The sequence below is a fragment of the Natator depressus genome, chromosome 13, assembly GCF_965152275.1.
Source record: "Natator depressus isolate rNatDep1 chromosome 13, rNatDep2.hap1, whole genome shotgun sequence".
NCBI classification, from domain to species: domain Eukaryota; kingdom Metazoa; phylum Chordata; order Testudines; family Cheloniidae; genus Natator; species Natator depressus.
In genome coordinates, this window is record NC_134246.1 from 41,711,800 (window position 1) to 41,734,011 (window position 22,212).

Below are 22,212 nucleotides of genomic sequence, written 5' to 3' on the forward strand. Positions count from 1 at the left end.
TGGATCCCCTACAGCTAGCTGGGGATCCAAACTGACACTCACCTATTTGAGCCCCTGCCTAGGCAGGCCCTGTTCCCTCCCCACAGGCAGTTGCTGGCCCTGAACCCCGCAAGCAGCCATGAGACACAGGCAGGGCCAATCTGGGGGAGCAGGGCAGGAGGGCCATTTGGCCTGGGCGTCAAGCTCAAAGGGGGTCTCAGATTTAGACACTTGTTAATTTTTTGGCATTTGATAAGTTTCACAACTTGTTTTTATGTGCATCCTGTCACGGAGTCCCTGGGTGATGCTCTGGAACTGCTCCCTATGAAGCCAGGCAGGACTCTGGGGAAGTCTCCTCTCTGTGAGCAGACTGTCCGCAGGACACACAGCTCACACAGTTTCCACCTTCCTGGGTCTGACCTCGGAGCATTCAGCATCCTCTGCCCCTCCGTGCACTTCCCACAGCGAGTCCACCCAGGCAGTCTCCTGGGGAAGCCAGAGGGTCCTGCACCCCAACTCCGCAGTCAGATGTGACTCTCAGCTAGCGTAAAACAGAGGTTTATTAGGTGACAGGAACATGGTCTAACACAGAGCTTGTAGGTGCAGAGAACAGGACCCCTCAGCTGGGTCCATTTTGGGGGGCAGTGAGCCAGACAACCATGTCTGTACTTCACTCCATGTCCCCAGCCAGCCTCAAACTGAAAAACTCTCCAGCCCCTCCTCCTCCTCTGGGCTTTGTCCCCTTTCCCAGGCCAGGAGGTCACCTGATTCCTTTGTTCTCCAACCCCTTTAGCTCTCACCTTGCAGGGGGCAAGGGCCCAGGCCATCAGTTGCCAGGAAACAGGGTGTTGGCCATTCTCTGAGTCCAGACCCCTGCACACACCTGCCCTCTAGGGCTCTGCAATGATCATACACCCTTACCCCACCACCTAGATATTTAAGAACTGCATAGGGGAAACTGAGACATCCCCACACTATTCAGAGGAAACATTAAGAACAGTCCCACTTCGTCACACATCCCTATTGGACCAAAATGTGACACACACTCTCAGCCTAGAGCTGCAAATTTAAGCAAATAAGAGATGTGATTTGGTAAAAGACATAATTTTTGTTGTTAACTGATATAGATTTTGTCATATTAAAGAGTTAAAAATGTTCATATATATTAATAAAAATATATCGGTTCTGATGGCACAAGATTAGACTGTGGTGAACGTGTCCTCTCCGATCAGCTGATTATATAAACAAACCACTACTAGTGGCTGGTGCTGAATCAAGTGCATGTTGAAAGGCAGAGAATTGTTACATGTTCGTGTCTTTATAGTTTTAAGTCTAGTTGACTAAGGAATTCTTTATGTGTGAGGATTCCTCATTATTATCTTCATATGGTAGTTAAAAGAGGTGATTGGTTGGTTGGTCCCTAGCTTTTTATTTTTTTTATATGGAGATATACCTATCTTATAGAACTGGAAGGGACTTTGAAAGGTCATGAAGTCCAGTCCCCTGTCTTCACAGCAGGGCCAAGTACCGTCCCTTATTTTTGCCCCAGATCCCTAAATGGCCCCCTCAAGGATTGAACTCACAACCCTGGGTTTAGCAGCAGGCCAATGCTCAAACCACTGAGCTATCCCTCCCCCAAAGCTTGGTAGCTTGGCCATCATCATAGGCTTTCGTAGTCTATAGGCCTTGGGAGGCAGGCCAATCCTCACTTACAGACAGCCCCCATACCTGAAGCAAATACTCACCAGCAACTACACACCACACCACAGAAACACTAACCCAGGAACCAATCCATGTAACAACCCTGTTGCCGTCTCTGTCCCTATATCTACTCTAGCAACACCATCAGAGGACCCAACCACACCAGCCACACCATCAAAGGTTCATTCACCTGCACATCTACTAATGTGATATATGCCATCACGTGCCAGCAATGCCCCTCGGCCATGTACATTGGCCAAACTGGAAAGTCTCTATGTAAAAGGATAAATGGACACAAATCAGACATCAGGAATGGTAACATACAAAAGCAAGTAAGAGAACACTTCAATCTTCCTGGACACTCAATAACAGATTTAAAAGTAGCCATCCTTCAACAAAAAAACTTCAGAAACAGACTTCAAAGAGAAACTGCAGAGCTACAATTCATTTGCAAACTTAACACCATTAATTTGGGCTTGAATAGGGACTGGGAGTGGCTGGCTCATTACAAAAGCAATTTTCCCTCTCTTGGTATTGACAGCTCCTCATCAATTATTGGGAGTGGACCACATCAACCCTGTCTAAATTGGCCTTCAATACTGGTTCTCCACATATAAGATAACTCCCTTCTCTTCATGTGCCAATATATAGTTATGCCTGTATCTGTAATTTTCACTCCGTGCATCTGAAGAAATGGGTCTTTTTTAACCCACAAAAGCTTATGCCTAAATAAATCTGTTAGTCTTTAATTATGAAATTAACTATGAAATTAGGTCGATCTTATGGAAGTTTATTTTTAGAAATCGGTTTTATACAGTCGATTGCCTATGTCCACACTAAGCGCATTAAGTCGGTGGAGTGCATCCACAGTACTATGGCTAGCGTCGACTTTCGGAGCGTTGCACTGTGGGTAGCGATCCCACAGTTCCCGCAGTCTCCGCTGCCCATTGGAATTCTGAGTTGAGCTCCCAATGCCTGATGGGGCAAAAACATTGTCGCGGGTGGTTTTGGGTACGTGTCAGTCGCCCCTCCCTCTGTGAAAACAACGGCAGACAATCGTTTCGCGTCTTTTTTCCATGCAGATGCCATACTGCTGGCAGCAAGATGGAGCAGTAGGACTGCTAAACATCGTCGTCATCCACTGCTTCCACTGCAACTCTGCTCTGCTGCTTTTGTCTCAATAGTGAATTTCTCCATGTTGTCTGTCATGGGCTCCCCGTACTTGTGTTCTTCCTCGGGAAATGTGCTCGGTGCTAACCGTCCTCCACCACTTCCGCTGCAACTCTGCTCTTCTGCTCTCCTGGTGCCATGAATCCACCTCGCAGGTCCTCTCATTATTCTGTATAAATATCTATTCTCGTGGCATCCGTCATCATCCACCGCTTCTGCTGCCACTCTGCTCTCCTGCAGACACCATACCACGGCAAGCATGGAGCCCGCTCAGCTCACCGCTGCTGTTGTGAGCATTGCAAACACCTCGCGCATTATCCTGCTGTATGTGCAGAACCTGCAAAAGCAGGCGAGGAGGTGACAACAGCGCGATCACGATAGTCTTGAGGACATGAACACAGACTTCTCTCAAAGCACGGGCCCTGGCAATTTGGACATCATGGTGGTAATGGGGCAGGTTCATGTGGTGGAACGCTGATTCTGGGCCTGGGAAACAAGCACAGACTGGTGGGACTGCATAGTGTTGCAGGTCTGGGATGATTTCCAGTGGCTGCGAAACTTTTGCATGCGTAAGGGCACTTTCATAGAACTTTGTGACTTGCTTTACCCTGCCGTGAAGTGCAAGAATACCAAGATGAAAACAGCCCTCACAGTTGAGAAGCGAGTGGTGATAGCCCTCTGGAAGCTTGCAAAGCCAGACAGTTACTGGTCAGTCGGGAATCAATTTGGAGTGGGCAAATCTACTGTGGGGGGCTGCTGTGATCCAAGTAGCCAACGCAATCACTAAGCTGCTGCTATCAAGGGTAGTGACTCTGGGAAATGTGTAGGTCATAGTGGATGGGTTTGCTGCAATGGGATTCCCTAACTGTGGTGGGGCCATAGATGGAACCCATATCCCCGGAGCACCAAGCCGGTGAGTACATAAACCACAAGGGGTACTTTTCAATAGTGCTGCAAGCACTGGTGGATCACAAGGGATATTTGACAAACATCAACGTGGGATGGCCGGGAAAGGTACATGATGCTCGCATCTTCAGGAACTCTGGTCTGTTTGAACAGCTGCAGGAAGGGATTTACTTCCCAGACCAGAAAATAACCATTGGGGATGTTGAAATGCCTATAGTTATCCTTGGGGACCCAGCCTACCCCTTAATGCCCTGGCTCATGAAGCAGTACACAGGCACCTGGACAGTAGTAAGGAGCAGTTCAACTATAGACTGAGCAAGTGCAGAATGGTGGTAGAATGTGCATTTGGACATTTAAAAGCATGCTGGTGCAGTTTACTGACTAGGTTAGACCTCAGCGAAACCAATATTCCCATTGTTATTGCTGCTTACTGTGTGCTCCACAATATCTGTGAAAGTAAAGGGGAGACTTTATGGCGGGGTGGGAGATTGAGGCAAATTGCCTGGCAGCTGATTACGTGCAGCCAGACACCAGGGAGATTAGAAGAGCACAGCTGGGCACCCTATGCATCAGAGAAGCTTTGAAAACCAGTTTCATGACTGGCCAGGCTATGGTGTGACAGTTCTGTTTGTTTCTCCTTGATCAAAACCCGCCCCCTTGGTTGACTCTACTTCCCGGTAAGCCAACCAACCTCCCACCTTCAGTCACCACTTTCAGAGGCTATAAAGTCATTATTGTTTCAAAATCATGCATTCTTTATTAATTCATCACACAAATAGGGGGAAAACTCACAAGGTAGCCCGGGAGGGGTGGGGGAGGAGGGAAGCACCGGGTGCGGTGGTGGAGGAGGAGGGAAGGACAAGGCCATGCTACAGTTCAAAACTTATTGAATGCCAGCCTTCTGTTGGAGTGGCTGGGTGCCCGTAGCCTCCCCCCACCCCTGCATTCTTGGGCATCTGAGTGAGGAGGGTAGGGAACTTGAGGAGGAGGGCATGTGGTTATATAGGGGCTGCAGCAGTGGTCTGTGCTCCTGCTACCTTTCCTGCAGCTCCACCAGATGCCTGAGCGTGTCACTTTGCTCCCCCATTAGCCTCAGCATTGCATCCTGCCTCCTCTCAGTGTGCTCCTCCCTCCTCTCATCGCGTTCATTTAATGCTTTCCTGGACTCTGCCATTGTTTGCCTCCATGCATTCTGAGCTCTTTCAGTGCAGGAGGACTGCATGAGCTCTGAGAACATTTCATCACAACTGTGTTTTTTTCCCCTTCTAATCTGCACTAGCTTCTGGGACGGAGATGATAGGGGGAGCATAGAAACATTTGCAGGTGCGGGAGGAAAAAAAGGGAGAGTAGTATTTAAAAAGATACATTTTAGAGAACAAAGGGAAGACTATTTCACACTGAATCAAGCGAGTCACATTACATAGCACATGTGCTTTTGGTACAAGGTTGCATTTCGCCTCTTATATTGAGTGCCTGCCAGTTTGGTGTGAGACACCACACATGCTCGGCTGGGCAACAGAATTCGACTTGCAGGCAGCCATGGTAAGGCAAAGGGTTTCAGCTTCTTTAACCTTCACAACATGTGGGAACAGTTTCAAACAGCAGCACCCTCCTTTCCCATACCAGGCAAAGCCCATTGGGTTGGCCATTTAAAAGGAGGGGCTGTGGTTTTAGGGTGAATGTGCAGCACAACCCAACCCCCCCACAACCCAATTCTCTGGGATGATCGCTTTACACATACACCGCGTGGCTAGTATCAAGGAAGATCCCTGTCAGCCAAACACAAACAGCTCAGCATGAACGGGCCTCCCCCAGCCACGTGGCTAAAACAGCAGGGATGATTTCTTTTCAGCCAAAGGCAAACAGCCCAGCAGGAACAGGCACCTCTGAATGTCCCCTTAAACAAATTTCCCATATTTGAACCAGGTGACCATGAATGATGTCACTCTCCTGAGGCTAACACAAAGAGATAAAGAACGGATGTTGCTTGAATGCCACCAGAGCCCAGGCCCATTTGCTGCAATGCTTTGTTCTGCAACGATTCCAGACTACTTGCTACTGGTTTGGTGTGTCCTACCATGGAGGACGGAATAAGGCTTACCTCCCCAGAAACCTTCTGCAAAGGCTTTTAGAGTACCTCCAGGGGAGCTTCATGGAGATGTCCCTGGAGGATTTCCGCTCCATCCCCAGACACATTAACAGACTTTTCCAGTAGCTATACTGGCCAAGAATGCATCCCAAGTCTTCAGGGCAAATTAATCATTAAACATGCTAGCTTTTAAACCCTGTATTATATTTACAAAGGTACACTCACCAGAGGTGCCTTCTCTGGCTTCATGGTCCGGGAGCCTGCCTTGGGAGGGTTGGGAGGGTATTGGCTCCAGGGTGATGAACAGTTCCTGGCTTCCGGGGAGAAGGGATTCTCCACTTGCCTGCTGTGCGCTATCCTCAACCTCCTCCTCATCTTCCTCATCCACAAAATCCTCATCCCTGTTGCGTGAGACTCCCCCCTTGCAGATGTCCACAGACAGTAGTGGGGAAGTGGTAAGGATGCTCCCTAGAATTGCATGCAGCTCATCATGGAAGCAGCAGGTATGGGGCTCTGACCTGGAGTAACCGTTTGCATCCTTTGTTTTTTGGTAGGCTTGCCTCAGCTCCTTAACTTTCACTCGGCACTGCTGTGTGTCCCTGTTTTAGCCTCTGTCCATCATGCCCATGGAGATTTTGGCAAATATATTAGCATTTCATCTTTTGGAAAGGAGTTCTGATAGTGTGGATTAATCTCCCCATACAGAGATCAGATCCAGTGTCTCCTGTTCGGTCCATGCTGAAGCTCTTTTGCGATTCTGGGACTCCATGGTCACCTCTGCTGATCAGCTTGCCACGCTGGCCAAACAGGAAATGAAATTCAAAAGTTCCCAGGGCTTTTCCTGTCTACCTGGCCAGTACATCTGAGTTGAGAGTGCTGTCCAGAGCGGCCACAATGGAGCACTCTGGGATAGCTCCCCGAGGCCAATACCATCGAATTGCATCCACACTACCCCCAAATTCGACCTAGCGAGGTCAATTTTAGCGCTACTCCCCTCGCCCAGGAGGAGTACAGAAATCGATTTTAAGAGCCCTTTAAGTCAATAAAACAGTCTTAGTTGTGTGGACCGGTGCATGGTTAAATCGACCTAACACTGCTAAATTCTACCTAAACACAATCAGCACAATGGCTGAGCCCGGATTTGGTACCATCCTTCCACCAAAATCTGTCTCTCTCTACTCCCCTGCAAGGATCAGGCCCCTTTCTCTCTGCCTGGACCCGGTGAAAGTCAGCGAGCGGGAAGCTCTGCTCTTTAGCTACAGCTGGAATCCAAAAGAGGGTGTGACTGTGAGTGACTCCTAGAGCCAAGCAACATTAACTTGGCTCTCTGTCTCTGGGCAGGCTACACTTGCAGATGTAGAGCGCTGTGAGTTAAACCAGCCCTCAGAGAGTGCAGTAGGGAAAGCACTGCAGTCTGTCCACACTGACAGCTACAGGCGCACTGGTGAGGCCACATTTGCGGCACTTGCCACAGTATTGGGAGCGGTGCATTATGGGAAGCTATCCCACAGAGCACCTCTTTCCATTCTGGCGCTGTGGCTTGTGGGAAGAGGGCGGGGGCATGGGGCATTCTGGGTCCTGTCCCAATGCCCCGTGATGCATTGGTTCATATCCCAGCAATCCCTGTTCTTCCGTCCACATTTGGCACCATCTTTCAATGTGTTTTTGTACTGCATGCTCTGTCTTCCCTTTTGGTATGCGGGAATGGAGCCCGAACTGCTGAGGAGTATGCTGACGAGTCTCGCCAGCACGTCGCGTTTGGCAGTCGGGTTACTCGTTAAGTTCCAGACTGACAGTGAGGACTCCGCCGATGATATCGACTCAAGTAACACATACAACTCGAGATTGCTTGAGGTATTCAAGGACATGCTCACCACCGTGGAATGCTGCTTTGGGGCTTGGGAAACAAGCACTGAGTGGTGGGATCACATCGTCATGCAAGTCTGGGATGACGAGCAGTGGCTGCAGAACTTGCGATGAGGAAAGCCACTTTCATGGGACTGTGTGAGGAGCTCGCCCCCACCCTGCGGCGCAAGGACACAAGATTGAGAGCTGCCTTGACGATGGAGAAGCGGGTGGCTATTGCAGTCTGGAAGCTGGCAACTCCAGACAGCTACCAATTAGTCGCTAGCCAGTTTGGAGTGGGGAAGTCGACTGTTAGAATCGTGTTGATGCAAGTTTGCAGGGCCATTAATTGCATCCTGCTCAGAAGAACCATGACTCTGGGTAACGAGCATGAGATTGTGGCTGGCTTTGCACAAATGGGTTTCCCTAACTGCAGAGGGGCGATAGATGGGACGCATATTCCAATTCTGGCACCAGCCTACCTAGCCTCCAAGTACATTAATCGGAAGGGCTATTTCTCTATGGTTCCCCAGGCACTTGTGGACCAACAGGGGCGTTTCACTGATATTAACGCAGGCTGGCCCAGAAAGGTGCATGACGCACACATCTTTCAGAACTCTGGCCTGTTCAGGAAGTTGCAAGCCGGGACTTTTTTCCTAGACCAGAAGATCACCGTAGGGGAAGTTGAAATGCCCTTTGTGATCCTTGAAGACCCCACTTACCCTTTAATGCCATGGGTCATGAAACCCTATACAGGGAGCCTTGACAGCAGCAAGGAGAAGTTCAACAGGCTGAGCCAGTGCAGAATGACTGTGGAGTGTGCTTTTGGCTGTTTAAAGGGCCGCTGGTGCTCTCTGTATGGGACGCTGGACCTGGTCGATGACAGCATCCCCGTGGTTATAGCCGCGTGCTGTACGCTCCATAACATTTGTGAAGGGAAGGGTGAGAGATTCACTCAGGCATGGAACTCGGAGGTTCAACACCTGGAGGCTGAATTTGAACAGCCAGAGAGCAGGGCTATTAGAGGGGCTCAGTGTGGGGCTGCAAGGATTAGGGATGCCTTGAGGGAGCAATTTCAGGATGAAAGCCACCAGTAATGTCTCGTGCCCTGCATGGGAGTGAAGTGCAGTGGTTCCAATGTTACTAGGAATCTGTGTTTGCTATGCTGACTTGCAGTGCCTGTAGTTTTCCTGGGCTAAGGTATCTTTTACATTATGCAATAATAAAGAATGTTTTCAAAGCCAAAAAATCCATTTATTGAAAAGAAAATTCATTTATTGAAAAGAAACACAACTGCTTGGGAAACAGAAAGTGCAAGGGGGTGGGGTGGGGAACGGTACAATCACAGATTTGTGTATGGCCTGTCTGGAGTGCTGTACAATGCGAGCTGCACTTCAGGATGGCTATACTGCATGGTGATGGGGGTTGAGTGCAGTGGGGAAGGGTCGTAGTTTTCAGGGCTGGGTGGTGAAGTTACAGGTGTTGGAAGCAGCTGGTGGTGATAAGAACCAAAATGTTGGGGAAAGTTGGTTGGAGGCAGGGGTGAAAGTAAGTTAGAGGACTTACCGGTATGCCGGAGTCCTGAGCAGGGGCGTGGACTCAACCGTAAGAGGCGTGGCCTCAACCAGAAGAGGCAGGGCCTTAAATCCCCGGGCCCTTTAAATCTTGATTTAAAGAGCCAGGGCTCCAGCTGCGGTAGTGGTGGCTGGGAGCCCGGGGCCCTTTAAATCACCCCCCGAGCTACCAGCTACAGAGACGGCTGGGAGCCCCAGGGCTCGGGGGCGATTTAAAGGGCCCAGGGCTCCAGCTGCTGCTACCGCAGCAGAGCCCCGGGCCGTTTAAATCACTGAGGAGCCCTGGGGACTTCTGGCTGCCACCGCTACCCTGGGTCTCTGCGCTCTGGCAGAGCTTTAAAGGGCCTGGGGCTCCGCTGTGGTAGCAGCTGCCGGAGCCCCGAGCCCTTTAAACCCCTGTCTGAGCCCTGCTGCCCGAGCCCTGGGGTAGCGGCGACCAGGCTCCATCGGGGATTTAAAGGGCCCCAGGGCTCCAGCCGCCCCTACCGCCCCGACCCTTTAAATGCCCACCAGAGCCCCACCACCACTACCTCAGGGCTTCGGCAGCAGGGCTCCAGCAGGGGATTTAAAAGGCCAGGGCAGTAGCAGTGGCTGGAGCTCCGGGGCTCTTTAAATCCCCACCAGAGCCCCCCCACACCCCTACCCCAGGGCTCAGGCAGCAGGGCTCAGGCGGGGATTTAAAGGGCTTGGGGCTCCAGCCACCGCTACCACCCCGGCCCTTTAAATCCCCGCCAGAGCCCTGCTGCCGCTACCCTGGGGCTCGGGCAGCAGGGCTCAGGCGGAGATTTAAAGGGCCCCGGGAGGGTAGCGGGGGCTGAAGCTCCGTGGCCCTTTAAATCCCCGCCAGAGCCCTGCTGCCCGAGCCCGGGGTAGTGGCGGCAGGGCTCTGGCGGGGATTTAAAGGGCCCTGGGAGCGTAGCAGCGGCTGGAGCTCCAGGGCCCTTTAAATCCCCCCCAGAGCCCCGCCACCGCTACCCCAGGGCTCAGGCAGCAGGGCTCAGGCCAGGATTTAAAGGTCCCCGGGGGGGGGGGTAGCAGTGGCTGGAGCTCTGGGGCCCTTTAAATCCCTGCTGCAGCCCCGCCGCCACTACCCCAGGGCTTTAAATTGCCCTCTCGGAAAGCCGGTCCTGGAACGGCGCACCGGGGCGTACCAGCTTACTTTCACCTCTGGTTGGAGGTGACATGGGGGCACAAGAGAAAGAGTTTTGGGGCAAGGGCTGCGGGGAGGAAGAGAGAGGGTGGGCACAGTAGTGCTCCGCCTGCATGCCTGCGACTGCCTGGATCGAGTCCACTTGGTGCTTCATGATGCTTATCAGCTGATCTGGGCTTTGCTACCGGAGCTTCGTACTTTTGTGCTGGTGCTCCTCATTCTGCTGGTGGATCCTCCTTTCACTCTCCCTCCACTCCTGCGCTTTTAGATTCTCATTAAGGCACTGCTGCATTACTTCACGCAGCATGTCTTTGTTGCTTCCATGTGGCCTCTTGTGAATTCCTTGGAGTCTTTTGGCCAGTGATAACACGAACAGCTGAGATCTCAAGGTTGCATCTGTAAAGGCAAAATGCAACACTTAACAGAGGCAGCATTGTTCACACTGACAGCGCAATGGTTCCCCCATACTCAAGGGCAAGCACAGTGTACACAATAGCATAATTTGCCCATCCCAAAGCAAGCACGCACAACCCATGGGAGCCCCAAAATGGTGAGTAAGCACAGGATCAAGGGGAACTGACTGTTTCACGGCCGTACTGTCCTCTGGGTTTCTGCGCCTTGGAGAGAGCCAACAGCTGCAGGTGGCCCCTATGCTGAACACTGTCCCCACATTTTCCACAGAAGTTCGTCCTGGGAGAGATCTCGCTGTTGACGGTGACCTGGGAAGCAAGGGAGGGTCTTCTAATACAATGCAGCTTCCACCCTGGCCCATATGCAGCTTGCCTGTGTGCATCAATGGTTCCCCCACCCCTCACAGCACAGTGGTGTGGACATGTTAGCCTGACTGGGACAAGAACCACACTGGCTCTCCCGAGAAATCTGAGCAAGCGTATTGCCAGGTTCTGGATGAGACCTTTGAAGAGATCACTGAGGCCGATTACCATGATGTGAGAGAGAACATCAATGCCCTATTCCGCATCAAGGCATGCATGCAGTCCTAACCCTCCTCACCCCAAGACCCCGCACCGAATAACTTCCTTCCCAAAATAAAAGCCACTTACCGGGCACCTCCTCTGGTGTTTGTCCTTCCCCAAGCACCAGCCACCGTGACTGGCTACCTTCCTCCTGGCTGAAGAACAGCTCCTGGCTGCATGCATCTAGGGATGCCAGGGTGTCTCCCTCCTCCTCAGCACCCGCACTCCCGCTTTCCTCCTCCTCCTCCTCCTGCCTTGTTGAACTGGGCTCTAAGGTGTCCATGGTGGTCCTTGGAGTGTAGGTGGGGTTGCCCCCAAGTATCGCATCCAGCTCTTTGTAGAAATGGCAGGTAGCAGGGGCAGCACCAGAGCCATTGTTTGCCTCACGGGCTTTGCATTAGGCACTCCGCAGCTCCTTCACTTTAACCCTGCACTGCTGTGCATCCCGGTCATGGGCCCTTTCCATCATGTCCCTTGATATCTGCCCAAAGGTATGGTAATTCCTATGGCTGGAGCACAGCTGGGACTGGACAGCTTCCTCCCCCCAAACACTGATGAGGTCCAACACCTCACCATTGCTCCATGCTGGGGATCGCCTGGCATGTGCAAGCATGGTCACCTGTAAAGATGCACTGAGAGCACTCCACGCCTGGCTGAGCCAACAGGAAGGGGACTTTCAAAATTCCCAGAAAATTTAAAGTACAGGTCTGACGGTTGGTCACCTGAGGACAGGGCAGTAGAGTTCAAAGTGATGACCAGAGTGGCCAGAACAGGCATTGTGGGACACTTCTGGAGGCCCATCAGAGCGCATTAATAGACCAGGGCGTCCACACTGGTGCCACGGCGCTCCAGCCGGGGCACAGCAAGCATTATGCCATTCGCCGAGGTGGAGTACCAGGAGCGCCGTAGCCGCGGAGTCAGTGCACTCTAAGTGCCTGGCCAGTGTGGATGTGTTGTGAGTTAGGGTGCCCGGGTCTGCTTTAATGCACTCTAACTCGCAGGTGTAGCAAAGCCCTTATTCTGTTCTTTAACTGAGCCTCCAAACTGCCTCCCCATGTCCTGGAGGAGGAAGTCCCAGAGGGGTCAGAGAGAGTTACTTGAGAGGAGGTCCTCAAGGAATCCATTTTGAAGCACTTGGAGGAGGGGAAAGTGATCAGGAACTGTCAACATGGATTCACCAAGGGTAAGTCATGCCTGACCAACCTGATTGCCTTCTATGATAAGATAACTGGCTCTGTGGATATGGGGAAAGTGGAGGACATTATATACCTTGACTTTAGCAAAGCTTTTGATACCATCTCTCACAGTATTCTTGCCAGCAAGTTAAAGAAGTATGGGCTGGATGAATGCACATAAGGTGGATGGAAAGCTGGCTAGATCATCGGGCTCAACGGGTAGTGATCAACGGCTCAATGTCTAGTTGGCAGCTGGTATCAAGCAGAGTGCCCCAGGGGTTGGTCCTGGGGCTGACTTTGTTCAACATCTTTATTAATGACCTGGAGGATGGTGTGGATTTCACCCTCAGCAAGTTCACAACTGACACTAAGCTGGGGGGAGAGGTAGATACACTGGAGGATAGGGATAGGGTCCAAAGAGACCTAGACAAACTGGGCCAAAAGAAATCTGATGAGGTTCAGCAAGGACAAGAGTCCTGCACTTAGGATGGAGGAATCCCATGCACGGCTACAGGCTGGGGACCGACTGTCTAAGCAGCAGTTCTGCAGAAAAGGACCTGGGGATTAGAGTGGACGAGAAGCTGGATATGAGTCAGCAGTGTGCCCTTGTTGCCAAGAAGGCTAACGGCACATTGGGCTGCGTTAGTAGGGGCATTGCCAGCAGATCGAGGGAAGTGATCGCTCCCCTCTATTTGGCACTGGTGAGGCCACATCTGGAGTATTCTGTCCAGTTTGGGGCCCCCCACTACAGAAGGGATGTGGACAAATTGGAGAGAGTCCAGCGGAGGGCAACGAAAATGGTGAGGGGGCTGGGGCACACGACTTACAAGGAGAGGCTGAGGGAACTGGGATTGTTTAGTCTGCAGAAGAGAAGAGTGAGCGGTGTGGCAAAATACCTTGTTCGCCTCAGTAGGCTCAGTACTTTTTAGCCTTGGAGACTCAGGTTTGGGGCAAGGCAAATCCTTATAGGTGGCACAGGATCCTGCTACTCCTCTCCTCAGTCAGTCCCTTGGGCTTGTTTTCCTTCCCTTCTGGGGAGCGAGCGCAGCCTCCCTACTGGGAAGGTCTGGTGTCTTGCTGCAAACAGCCTACTGACAGCTTCCCTGCTCCTCTCCCTCCCTCACTCTCCCCCTCTTACCACCCAGGGGAGGGTTTAAAAAGGTCCCAAGTAGTTGGAGTCAGCTGAACCTAATTGGTTCCCTAGCAACCCCTTTTCCAGCTGAACCTTGTTGCCCTGTGGTTCTCTCTCCCCAGTGGATAGGGAGGGGCCTTTTAATCCCCTGGGACTAATTACTACCCCCCTTTTGTAGCTGTTTGTCCTGGGTTTACCACAAGGGGGATTTGATAGCAGCCTTCAACTACCTGAAGGGGGGTTCCAAAGAGGTGGCAGATGATGGAACGAGGAGCAATGGTCTCAAGTTGCAGTGGGGGAGGTCTAGGTTGGATATTAGGGAACACTATTTCACTAGGAGGATGGTGAAGCACTGGAATGGCTTACCTAGGGAGGTGGTGGAATCTCCATCCTTAGAGGTTTTTAAGGCCTGGCTTGACAAAGCCCTGGCTGGGATAATTTAGTTAGGGTTGGTCCTGCCTTGAGCAGGGGGTGGGACTAGATGCCTCCTGAGGTCCCTTCCAACCCTGATATTCTATGATTCTGTGGAAATTCATTGGTCAAATGCAAAGGACGGGAGTTATCAGACTGCAGTGAAACCTTACCAGTTACGACTCAATATGCGCTATGGGGTGGCGAGTGGGGAGGGAGGAGAAATCAATTGGAAGACGCTACTATAAGGTTTATCTGTCTGACCGTCTATCGACCCCCCATCATACAAACTTTGAAGTATCTGGGAATATTGTGGTTACCTTCTTGGTTTCACCTTTAAACCTGCTTCATCTTTTTTTTTTTCTGAATTTGGTTGCCTTATAATACTGCCAAAGAGTCCAACTTTCTCATACTGAAGGAACGGCCAATCCCTGGGTGGTGCGGTAAGGAAGGGGAGTTTACTAGTACCTTGTTTAAAAGACGAGGCTATTTTACATGGTTTGCCTACAGGATTTAACTGCTGAAATACTACGGTTCTGGGGGACATTATAAAACTGATGATAGATAGATGGGTATGTATGGAGAAGGATGGATGGGTACGTATGGGGTGGATGGACAGATAGATGGGTATGTATGGGGCGGATGGATAGATAGATTGGTATGTATGGAGAAGGAAGGATGGGTATGTATGGGGATGGATGCATAGATAGATGGGAATATGGGGAAGGATGAATAGATAACTGGGTAGGATAAACCAAGGAGGATCCACGTGACAGGGATGCTCACAGCGTGACCCAAACCACATTGACGTCAATATGAGTCCGTCTTTTGAGTTAAACTGTTTCTGGCTCAGGCCCTAAATTCGGATTTTCCAAGGAGCCTGGGGGAGTTAGGTGCCCAAATGCCACTGAACTGCATCTGTCTCGGGACTTCTTTAGAACCCAACCCGCTTAAATGTTCTCTTCCTCCTTTCTGGCTTCTTAGTTTGCCCTTCTCCTCTCTCTTCCAGTACCCCCTTGTCTCCCTCCCCATGGACACACACTAGCACCCAGCTCCTGAGTAGGGAATTTATTGTACGGGGGCCGCCCCTGGCTGTCCCACTGTGTCTCTCCGAGCACAGTAATACACCGCTGCGTCTGCCAGCCTCAGCCTGCGCAGGGCGAAGGTGCTGTTTCTTTATCCTTGGAGATGTGCAAAATTCCCTCTGGGTCGGGGCTGTGAGCGGTTTCCCTGAATCCAGTCACTATAAATTCGGGTCCTCGGTTTGGAAACTGCCGGTACCAGGCTATATTATGACTGCTGGCTGAGGGGTGAGAGCAGGTGAGGTTCAATTCAGCTCCCTCCAAAGTTTCTGCTGAGACCAGCTGCTGGGTTTTAGCTCTGCCTGGGGCACCTGGGAAGGAAGACCAGACAGGGAATTAAGTCAGTGAGAATTAAATGTCTAAGGAACTTTAGGGGGTAAATTCCCGCACCACAAACCCCATCCTTCCTGGGACTGCCATGCCTGTTTAATGACAGGTTTCAGAGTAGCAGCCGTGTTAGTCTGTAGTCGCAAAAAGAACAGGAGGACTTGTGGCACCTTAGAGACTAAAAAATTTATTTGAGCATAAGCTTTCGTGGGCTCATGCTCAAATAAATTGGCTAGTCTCTAAGGTGCCACAAGTATGCCTGTTTAAGACAGCTAGGAAGAGAGTATGCAGTAATGGGGGAGGGGGGAGACGGGGTGTATTGGGTTAGATGGATGGGTGGATATTGGAAAGAAGAGATCTTACTCAAAACAAGGACCAGCACAGCCGCTGAGCCCCTGATTGTTCCCATCCTCGGAGAAATCTAAGTGTCTCTACTCTTCTGCAAAGATCAGCCCCTTGTCTCTCTCTCCAGCCCCGAAGACCGTCACTGGGACAGACGCTCGCTCCTTTTTCCTGCAGCTGCAAACCAAAGAGAGACGCGTGCAGTGATGCCAACCACATAAACCTCTCGCTCTCTCGCTCTCTCCTTGGCAACTGCCCTTCAGCTGAGCGGCCAGGCTGCAGAATGCCTCGCTCTGTCCGCCAGGAGGCGGGCTCAGAGCGGTGACAGGACAGCATGGAGAGGCCAAAGGGTGAAATGGACCCGGGGTCACCATTTCTACCCGGAGCGCTCCTGCTTGTTCCGCAGCGCCCTCTGCCGGCCAATGTCAGAAGTGTTCAACAGAAAACCTCTCCAGTTCCACGACTTTCCCAAGGGAGTTCGTCCCTGCAGCATGGGCGGATGGTTTGCAAAAGGCGGGTCTTGTCAGGCAGTCCCAGTGCAGTACTTATTGACGCTGAATCCGCGCTGCATCTTGAGACATTAATAAAGTAGAATGGGATTTACTAACTAATTAGTAAATTGTTTTTTTTACAGTAATATTTTTGGCCAGCTGCAAGATAAAGGAGGGTGCGGTAGTGTCTATCGATCTTTCAGGATAGACACTACAGCTGCAGCTGCAGTGGGACGGGATTTTTTTGTTGGTTTGTGCCGTGGTTTTACCGTTTTCTGGGCTTCCGATTTCTCTCCGAAGAGGATTTTCTTAGACCTTTGTCAAAGTATCAGCTCTCACCAGCCGCCTCGGTTAATAATTAGGCGCACAGAGAGACCTTTGTAGATTTGGCCCTAATTGTTTTATTAATTTCTTTTTTCTGCTCTGGTCACCTTTGCTTCCCACCCTCCACCCCCCGCCCCGGAAACACACCCCACATCCCCACTTCCCACCCTCCACCTCCCTCCCAGTGCGATACTTATTGCACGGGGGCCGCCCCTGGCTCTCACGCTGTGTCGCTCAGAGCGCAGTAATGCACCGCTGCGTCTGCCAGCCGCGCTCTGCGCAGGGCCAGGGCGCTGGATTTTCTGTTTTCCGGAATGTGCAAAGCTCCCTCTGGGTCGCTGCTGTTAACCATTCCCTGGTATCCCGAGACTATGAACTGGGGCCCTCGGTTCGGGAGCTGCCGGTACCAAACTAGAGTTTCAGTGGTGACGGAACCGAGAGAGCAGGGGAGGTTCAGTTCGGCTCCCTCCCAGGCTTCCGCGGAGCCCGGCTGCCGGATCTCGGCTCTGCCCGGGGCGCCTAGAGGGGAGAACGCCGCAGAGAATTAATCTAGTGGGCACGAAACTTCTAGAGGTGTTATGTCGCCAAACCCCATCCTTTCCCTGTGACTGCCAGGTGTGGTTAGAAGAGCTCAGAAGGGAGAACGCGCAAGGGGAGAGAGAGACTGGAAAATTTGTAATCTTACTCACTTGAAACAAAAATCAGCACAAGCGCTGAGCCCAGCATTGGTGCCATGGTCACAGGAGAATCTCCGTGTCTCTGCTCCTCTCCAGGGATCAGCCCCCGGTCTCGCTGCCTTGCCCCTGTGGAAATGGGCGAGAGGGAAGAGTTGCCCGTTTCCTATAGCGGTGAGGACTAAATAACAGGCAAAGATGCTCCTGCCGGAGCTGGAAGTGTGAATGACTGGGGGGCGGGGCGGAGGGGAGTAACCGTATAAACACCCTCCCCACCTGCTTTGCTGGGTAACTGCCTTTCTACCAATGTGATCTATGCCATCATGTGCCAGCAATGCCCCTCTGCCATGTACATTGGTCAAACCGGACAGTCTCTACGTAAAAGAATAAATGGACACAAATCAGACGTCAAGAATTATAACATTCATAAACCAGTCGGAGAACACTTCAATCTCTCTGGTCACTCGATTACAGACCTAAAGGTCGCAATATAACAACAAAAAGACTTCAAAAACAGACTCCAACCAGAGACTGCTGAATTGGAATTAATTTGCAAACTGGATAAAATTAACTTAGGCTTGAATAGAGACTGGGAGTGGATGTGTCATTACACAAAGTAAAACTATTTCCCCATGTTTATTTCCCCACCCCCCACTGTTCCTCAGACGTTCCTGTTAACTGCTGGAAATGGCCCACCTTGATTATCACTACAAAAGGTTTTCTTCCCCCTCCCCCGCTCTCCTGCTGGTATTAGCTCATCTTAAGTGATCACTCTCCTTACAGTGTGTATGATAACACCCATTCTTTCATGTTCTGTGTGTATATAAATCTCCTCACTGTATTTTCCACTGAATGCATCCGATGAAGTGAGCTGTAGCTCACGAAAGCTTATGCTCAAATAAATTGGTTAGTCTCTAAAGTGCCACTAGTACTCCTCTTCTTTTTGCCTTTCCTTTGAGCCTCCAAAACTGCATCCCTGTGTCTGGCAGGAGGCGGGCTCAGGATGGGGACAGTACAGGAGAACCCGACTTCATGAAAAGCCAGGTGAAGGAGTAGAGTCCGAGGTGTCATTATGTCTAAATAGGGACCATTTATGCTTGTATTGCAGCGACCCCTGGAGGGAGACGGCCTGAGTTCCCAGCAAATGAAACCAGAAAACTGTCCCCATCACATTCCCCAAGGGAGTTCGTCTCTGCAGAATTCACCGGCGGCTTGTGAAAGGGAGGAAGAAGTTATCAGGCTCTGCAGTGAAATCTTACAAATTAATTCCGAATTCGTGCTACATGGTGGGAAATTATTAAATCACATTCTGCTTTACGAGCCAATCGGTGGGTAAATCATCTTTTCCAATAACACAGAATCATAGAATATCAGGGTTGGAAGGGACCTCAGGAGGTCATCTAGTCCAACCCCCTGCTCAAAGCAGGACCAACCCCAGCTAAATCATCCCAGCCAGGGCTTTGTCAAGCCGGGACTTAAAAACCTCTAAGGATGGAGATTCTACCACCTCCCTAGGTAACCCATTCCAGTGCTTCACCACCCTCCTAGTGAAATAGTGTTCCCTAATATCCAACCTAAACCTCCCCCACTGCAACTTGAGACCATTACTCCTCATTCTGTCATCTGCCACCACTGAGAACATCTGAGCTCCATCCTCTTTGGAACCCCCTTCAGGGAGTTGAAAGCAGCTATCAAATCCCCCCTCATTCTTCTCTTCCGCAGACTAAACAATCCCAGTTCCCTCAGCCTCTCCTCATAAGTCATGTGTTCCAGTCCCCTAATCATTTTTGTTGCCCTCCGCTGGACTCTCTCCAATTTTTCCACATCCTTCTTGTAGTGTGGTGCCCAAAACTGGACACAGTACTCCAGATGAGGCCTCACCAATGTCGAATAGAGGGGAATGATCGCATCCCTCGATCTGCTGGCAATGCCCCTACTTATACATCCCAAAATGCCATTGGCCTTTGTCATAAATATAAAGGGAAGGGTAAACCCCTTTAAAATCCCTCCTGGCCAGAGGAAAAATCCCCTCACCTGTAAAGAGTTAAGAAGCTAAAGGTAACCTCGCTGGCACCTGACCAAAATGACCAATGAGGAGACAAGATACTTTCAAAAGCTGGGAGGAGGGAGAAAAACAAAGGGTCTGTGTCTGTCTGTGTGATGCTTTTGCTGGGGACAGAACAGGAATGGAGTCTTAGAACTTAGTAAGTAATCTAGCTAGGTATGTGTTAGATTATGATTTCTTTAAATGGCTGAGAAAATAGCTGTGCTGAATAGAATGAATATTCCTGTCTGTGTGTCTTTTTTGTAACTTAAGGTTTTGCCTAGAGGGATTCTCTATGTTTTGAATCTAATTACCCTGTAAGGTATTTACCATCCTGATTTTACAGAGGTGGTTCTTTTTTACTTCTATTAAAAGTCTTCTTGTAAGAAAACTGAATGCTTTTTCATTGTTCTAAGATCCAAGGGTTTGGGTCTGTGGTCACCTCTGCAAATTGGTGAGGATTTTTACCAAACCATCCCCAGGAAGTGGGGTGCAAGGGTTGGGAGGATTTTGGGGGGAAAGATGTTTCCAAACTACATTTTCTCAGGAACCCAGATAAAGATTGGTGATGGCAGTGGAAGTCCAAGGGCAAAGGGTAAAATAGTTTGTACCTTGGGGAAGTTTTAACCTAAGCTGGTAAATGTAAGCTTGGGAGGTTTTCATGCAGGTCCCCAAATCCGTACCCTAGAGTTCAGAGTGGGGAAGGAATGTTGACGGCCTTTTTGGCAACGAGGGCACACTGTTGACTCATATCCAGCTTCTTGTCCACTGTAACCCCTAGGTTTTTTTCTGCAGAACTGCTGCCTAGCCATTCGGTCCCTAGTCTGGAGCGGTGCATGGGATTCTTCAGTCCTAAGTGCAGGACTCTGCACTTGTCCTTGTTGAACCTCCTCAGATTTCTTTTGGCCCAATCCTCTAATTTGTCTAGGGCCCTCTGTATCCTATCCCTACCCTCCAGCATATCTACCTCTCCTCCCAGTTTAGTGTCATCTGCAAACTTGCTGAGGGTGCAATCCACACCATCCTCCAGATCATTAATGAAGATATTGAACAAAACCGGCCCGAGGACTGACCCTTGGGGCACTCCACTTGATACCGGCTGCCAACTAGACATGGAGCCATTGATCACTACCGGTTGAGCCTGACGATCTGGCCAGCTTTCTATCCACCTTATAGTCCATTCATCCAGCCCATACTTCTTTATCTTGCTGGCAAGAATACTGTGGGAGACAGTGTCAAAAGCTTTGCTAAAGTCAAGGAACAACACATCCACCACTGTCCCCTCATCCACAGAGCCAGTTATCTCCTCATAGAAGGCAATTAGATTAGTCAGGCATGACTTCCCCTTGGTGAATCCATGCTGACTGTTCCTGATCACTTTCCTCTCCTCTAAGTGCTTCAGAATTGATTCCTTGAGGACCTGCTCCATGATTTTTCCAGGGACTGAGGTGAGGCTGACTGGCCTGTAGTTCCCAGGATCCTCCTTCTTCCCTTTTTTAAAGACGGGCACTACATTAGCCTTTTTCCAGTCATCTAGGACCTCCCCCAATCACCATGAGTTTTCAAAGATAATGACCAATGCCTCTGCAATCACATCCGCCAACTCCTTTAGCACTCTCAGATGCAGCGCATCCGGCCCCATGGACTTGTGCTCGTCCAGCTTTTCTAAATAGTCCCGAACCACTTCTTTCTCCACAGAGGGCTGGTCACCTCCTCCCCATGCTGTGCTGCCCAGTGCAGTAGTCTGGGAGCTGACCTTGTTCGTGAAGACAGAGGCAAAAAAAGCATTGAGTACATTAGCTTTTTCCACATCCTCTGTCACTAGCTTGCCTCCCTCATTCAGTAAGGGGCCCACACTCTCCTTGACTTTCTTCTTATTGCTAACATACCTGAAGAAACCCTTCTTGTTACTCTTAACATCTCTTGCTAGCTGCAACTCCAGGTGTGATTTGGCCTTCCTGATTTCACTCCTGCATGCCTGAGCAATATTTTTATACTCTTCCCTGGTCATTTGTCCAATCTTCCACTTCTTGTAAGCTTCTTTTTTGTGTTTAAGATCAGCAAGGATTTCACTGTTAAGCCAAGCTGGTCGCCTGCCATATATACTATTCTTTCTACACATTGGGATGGTTTGTCCCTGTCAAGGTTCCTTCCCCACTCTGAACTCTAGGGGACAGATGTGGGGACCTGCATGAAAAAACCCCTAAGCTTATTTTCACCAGCTTAGGTTAAAACTTCCCCAAGGTACAAACTATTTTTCCTTTTGTCCCTGGACTTTTTTGCTGCCACCACCAAGCGTCTAACAAATATAACAGGGAAAGAGCCCACTTGGAAACGTTTTCCCCCCCAAAATCTCCCCAAGCCCTACACCCCCTTTCCTGGGGAAGGCTTGATAAAAATCCTCACCAATTTGCATAGGTGACCACAGACCCAAACCCTTGGATCTTAAGAACAAGGAAAAAGCAATCAGGTTCTTAAAAGAAGAATTTTAATTGAAGAAAAAGTAAAAGAATCACCTCTGTAAAATCAGGATGGTAAATACCTTACAGGGTAATCAGATTCAAAACATAGAGAATTCCTCTCGGCAAAACCTTAAGTTACAAAAAGACACAAAAACAGGAATATACATTCCATTCAGTACAGCTTATTTTATCCGCCATTTAAACAAAACAGAATCTAATGCATATCTAACTAGATTGCTTCTTAACCCTTTACAGGAGTACTGACCTGCATTCCTGCTCTGGTCCCGGCAAAAGCAACACACAGACAGACAGAGAGAACCCTTTGTTTCCCCTCACCCTGCCCCGCCCTCCAGCTTTGAA

At 50.3% G+C, this 22,212-nt stretch overlaps 1 long non-coding RNA gene across 1 annotated transcript; it reads right to left on the bottom strand.

Annotated features, from left to right (window-relative positions):
- Positions 1 to 10,482: 10,482 nt before the first annotated feature.
- LOC141997589 (uncharacterized) lies at positions 10,483 to 12,255 on the bottom strand. The gene is made up of 3 exons (XR_012641741.1): positions 11,476 to 12,255; positions 10,996 to 11,133; positions 10,483 to 10,810 (listed from the first exon to the last, which is right to left on the bottom strand). It is a non-coding gene; the product is annotated as an uncharacterized LOC141997589 (long non-coding RNA).
- Positions 12,256 to 22,212: the final 9,957 nt, after the last annotated feature.